Below are 6,000 nucleotides of genomic sequence, written 5' to 3'. Positions count from 1 at the left end.
ATACACTAAACTAGACCTTGGAGAATTGAAACCAACCAGAATAAGCATACAACTAGCCGATAGATCAATAAAATATCCTAGAGGGATAATGGAGAACATGCTAGTTAAAGTTGGTACTTTAGTATTTCCAGTAGATTTTGTTGTTTTGGACATGGAAGAAGATTCTCAAGTTCCTCTCATATTAGGAAGACCATTCTTAAACACGGCTAAAGCAATGATAGACGTGTTCGGTAAGAAACTGACCCTAAGTATAGAGGATGAGAGTGTTACCTTTTCAGTTGATAGAGCAATGCAACAACCACAATCTGCAGATGATACATGTTATTATATTCAAACTATAGATGCACATGCAGAATTATTAGAAGAATTTCCAGAATTACAAGGAACATGAGAATGTTCTTTAGGAGAAGGTAATGAACCAATTGATGAAGCTGAAATGTTAGCTACACTTATAGCTAATGGATATGAACCAACAACAGAAGAAATTCAAATGCTAAAAGAAGAAGACAGATATCGATATAAATCATCGATAGAAGAACCTCCGAAATTAGAGTTAAAACCACTTCCAAACCATTTGGAATACGCTTATTTACATGGTGAATCTGAATTACCTGTAATAATATCGTCTTCTCTTACTGAAAATGAGAAATCACAACTCATTTCTGTGTTGAAAGCTCATAAACCAGCCATTGCATGGAAGATTCATGATATTAAAGGAATAAGTCCTTCGTATTGCACACATAAAATCTTTATGGAAGAAGGTCATAAAACGTATGTGCAACGCCAACGAAGACTAAATCCTAATATGCAAGATGTAGTTAAGAAAGAGATTATTAAACTGCTAGATGCAGGTTTGATATATCCAATTTCTGATAGTCCATGGGTAAGCCCAGTTCAATGCGTGCCGAAGAAGGGTGGCATGACTGTCATTACAAATGAGAAAAATGAGCTTATTCCTACTAGGACTGTAACAGGATGGCGTGTGTGTATTGATTATAGAAAATTAAATGACGCCACCAGAAAAGATCACTTTCCCTTACCTTTCATTGATCAAATGTTGGAAAGATTAGCCGGAAATAGTTACTATTGTTTTCTAGATGGATTTTCCGGATATTTTCAAATTCCAATAGCACCCGAGGACCAAGAGAAAACCACATTCACGTGCCCTTATGGTACTTTTGCTTACAAACGCATGCCATTTGGACTTTGCAACGCCCCTGCAACCTTTCAAAGGTGTATGATGGCGATTTTTCACGACATGATAGAAGAATGCATGGAAGTATTCATGGATGACTTTTCAGTCTTTGGTGATACATTTAAATCATGTCTAGTTAATCTGGAACGAATGCTAATTAGATGCGGAAAATCAAATCTAGTACTTAATTGGGAGAAATGCCATTTCATGGTTAAAGAAGGCATCGTTCTTGGACATAAAATTTCAAAAGAAGGAATTGAAGTGGATAGAGCTAAAGTAGATGTAATTGCTAAACTTCCACATCCCACCAATGTTAGAGGAGTTAGGAGTTTTCTTGGGCATGCCGGTTTTTACCGACGTTTCATAAAAGATTTTTCTAAAATTGCCACTCCTATGAATAAACTCCTAGAAAAGGATGCGCCATTCATCTTTTCAGATGAGTGTATCAAATCTTTTAATATTCTTAAAGAGAAACTCACTAATGCGCCGATCATGATAACACCAAATTGGAATCTACCATTTGAACTAATGTGCGATGCAAGTGATTTTGCAATGGGAGCCGTTTTAGGACAAAGGATTGAAAAACGATTTCAACCTATATATTATGCTAGTAAGACGTTACAAGGAGCACAAACGAACTATACAACTACTGAAAAAGAACTCCTTGCTATTGTATTTGCTTTTGACAAATTTCGATCATATCTCGTTCTAGCAAAAACGGTGGTCTATACCGACCATTCTGCTCTTAGATACTTATTTTCAAAACAAGATGCTAAACCAAGATTAATCCGTTGGATCTTACTCTTACAAGAGTTTGATATTGAAATCCGAGATAAAAAAGGAGCAAAAAATCTCGCCGCTGATCATCTTTCTCGTCTTGAAAATCCCGAATTAGAAGTTCTAAATGAATCAGCCATACAAGACAACTTTCCTGATGAATATCTATTGAAAATAGATTATAAAGAAATCCCATGGTTTGCAGACTATGCAAACTACTTAGTTTGTGGATTCCTTGAAAAAGGATTATCGTACCAAAGACGAAAGAAATTCTTCAGTGATATAATAAACTATTTTTGGGAAGATCCACATCTGTTTAAAAGTTGTCCCGATGGAATAATACGCCGATGTGTATTTGGAGATGAAGCTAGTAAAATATTAAACTATTGTCACACAGGACCAACAGGAGGGCATTATGGGCCTCAACTAACAGCAAGAAAAGTTTATGATGCTGGATTCTATTGGCCTACAATTTACAAAGACGCACACCTTCTTTGCAAATCCTGTGATGCATGTCAAAGGGCCGGAAAAATAAGTCAACGTGATGAAATGCCACAAAATGTCATCCAAGTATGTGAAGTATTTGACATTTGGGGTATTGACTTTATGGGTCCATTTCCAAAATCTCATAATAATCTATATATACTCGTAGCCATTGATTATGTATCTAAATGGACGGAAGCACAAGCTCTCCCAACTAACGATGCTCGAGTTGTAGTCAACTTTTTAAAACGTCTTTTTGCAAGGTTTGGAACACCGAAAGCTTTAATAAGTGATCGGGGTACTCATTTCTGTAATAATCAACTTGAGAAAGTTCTTAAAAAAGCATAATAATAACTTAATGCGACGTGTTGATCATGATGTTTGACGTGTTTGACGTGTTACAGAAATAACCATATACACTCGATCGGACACGATGGGAGGGATATTTATATGTACGAATAATATATATATATTATGTTTGATAAGGCTAAAAATGAAATAAAATATATTATGCTTATTTAAACTTCCGTAATCATGATGTTTGACGTGTTGATTATTTATTTATTCCCATGGGTTAATTGTTCTTTGTCCTAGATTATTTAATATGCCCGTCTGGTTTTTGTCCATAACAGTCCATCAGTCATAAATATAAAGTGCGAGTGTCCTCGTCAAATTATCCTTATATCCGAAGTCAAATATTCCAACTAATTGGGGACTTAAACTGTAACAAGGTTTTAATACTTTGTTTAATAATTACACCAGGATATCAACTGCGTGTAACCCAAGGTTTTAATACTTTGTTATCAATTATCCCAAGTGTCCTTGTACATAATTTCACCCCTGTTTTAATAAATAGTGACTATTAATCCATTCCCGTGTCCGGTTAAATGAACTATTATTCGTACATATAAATATCCCGCCCATCGTGTCCGATCGAGTGTATATGGTTATTTATAGGGACGTCCAATTGTAAATCTTTATATTAAAATTAACAAACTATCATTTAGTTAAACAAATATAAAGCCCATTAATAGCCCATAGTCTAATTTCCACATGTGTCGTTCTTTTGTCCAAACCCCAATTATGGTACAAAGCCCAATTACCCCGTCTTTAATATTTAGCCCAACATCATGATTACTTCGGCTCAAATAAGCATAATAATAACTTAAGCACGAGATATTAATTTAAAAAAGGAGAACATAGCTTACATTGATTATTTATCGCGTAGTGGTACACGGACAGAATTTCGACTTCAAAAACCCGTAAAAATAACTTTTACATAACCCGAACTAATCTAATATAACACTAATCTATACTATATATATATATATATATATATATATATATATATATATATATATATATATATATATATATATATATATATATATATATATATATATATATATATATATATATATATATATATATATATATATATATTTATTTATTTATTTTTTATCTTACGGAGTATATTATTATTATTTATTTTATATTGTTATTTAAATATCGTCATTTACTATACGCTTCACTTAAAATATAAATCGACAAATCGGTCATTAAACGGTAAACCCCCTTTTATATATTATTATATATAATTATATATATTTTGTACAAATATAGTTGTTTAAAAATATAGTGTGCAATAAGCCCGCTCCCTGTGGAACGAACCGGACTTACTAAAAACTATACTACTCTACGATTAGGTACACTGCCTATAGTGTTGTAGCAAGGTTTAGGTATATCCCATTTGTAAATAAATAATTAAAACTTGTGTAATTTGTAACGTATTTCATAGTAAAATATAGTACTATCACGTACCCCCACGCTACCACATCAAGTTTTTGGCGCCGCTGTTGTTTTACTATGAAATACGTTACAAATTACACAAGTTTTAATTATTTATTTACAAATGATAGTACTATATATATGTTGGGCTAAAGTTATTAGGTACCTATTTATATCAAAAAGCCCCAAATTTGCTCAAGAACACAAACCCTAGATTACTCAAAATTTGAAGTTTAAGGCTTCTAATCATGTTAAACAGCATCAATCTAGGTTATACAAGCATAATACATAAACAATTTAAGCATAATTACACTAAAAAGCATCAAAATCAAATTGGGGAAAAAATGGCTCAAGAACACTAATTTCGGATTAAATGGTGTTTAGGTGTAGAAATTTACCGTTTTTCTTGAGTAATTCCTAGATAGCATCCTTCTCAACATGATTTTAGTAAAAAATTTGGTGATTAACGGTTAAAAATTGTGAATTTGGGGTGTATTTTTCGAGTTTTTGTGGAGTTTGTTCGCAGTTATTTTGCTGTTGTGGGGAGTGAACTGATCAGTTGCAGCTCTTTATTTTTTTTCTGTAATCCGGTACTCCCGCGACTCGCGGCATTTAAGCCTTCAAACTCCGCGAGTCGCGGAGTTTGATATTTTTTTTTTTTTATAATCATTAACTTATAAAACAATTAAGTACTTAATTTTAAAATTTCGTTTCCTTTGTTATTTAGGACGAGGTCGTTTCGGATCGATGTCCTAGTCCGTCCCTCGACAAAATTTTAAAATTTGTCTTTTTGTATCGATTGTTTTAAAAGCTAAGATTTTTGGGTTTTTTCAATATTTTTGGCATACTTTAATTCAATAAGATTAAAAATAATGATAATAAAAGTTCTCGTCCCTCCCTCGGGTAAAGCAATTTCGGTTCAAAGACCTAGTCTTCAACTTACGACGAATTTTAAAAATCATATTCTTAACTTAATGAGATAAAGTAAATTTTTGTTTTTAAATTCACACAACTTAAATATAAAATTCAAAATTAATATTAAAAATTCACACCAAACTTAAAATTTGAAATGCATAAAATTAAAAATTCATATTTTAAAAATTAAAAGTTCACACCAAACTTAATTTAAAAATTCATATTATAAATTCACACCAAACTTATATTAATTTTTTCAAATATTTACAATTTTAAAAATATTGATTTTACAAAGTTTACAATATTTATAAAGGGTTCAAATATTAATTTTAAAAACATGGTAAAAATAAAATTAAAAATCTTTTTGTCTTTTTATCCCACTTTAATCAATCAAATATTATCAAAAATATGCGCCCCTCTTTTCGGTAAAGTAATTTCGGTTCCAAGACCTAATTTAACTCATGACGAATTTTTGAAATATTTTGGGTTGATTGATTAAAGATATTTATACCTTAAGAATAAACGTTAAATTTCGCAGTGATGTAATAAATTTTTGAATGATATCAATAATTTCGGTCGCCAAACCTAATTTTATTCAATACCAATTTAATACTTTTTAGCGAACAAATTAGCGTTTATTATCAAAAGGTTAAAAATAAAAAAATAAAAACTGTACAGACATACCTGTGAAATAGATTTCTTAGTTATATGATCTATCCCATTCATAAGATAGTCGGTTTAATTGGTTTTCCATGGCTACATAGGCGTAACCTCGAGCATTTAGTGTCTTTTCTTCTAAACATATGAACGGTCCGTCTCTGCATAAAGTAACAAATTCGGTA

Source organism: Rutidosis leptorrhynchoides, chromosome 9, assembly GCF_046630445.1.
Source record: "Rutidosis leptorrhynchoides isolate AG116_Rl617_1_P2 chromosome 9, CSIRO_AGI_Rlap_v1, whole genome shotgun sequence".
Classification (NCBI taxonomy): domain Eukaryota; kingdom Viridiplantae; phylum Streptophyta; class Magnoliopsida; order Asterales; family Asteraceae; genus Rutidosis; species Rutidosis leptorrhynchoides.
This window is presented reverse-complemented; position numbering follows the sequence as displayed.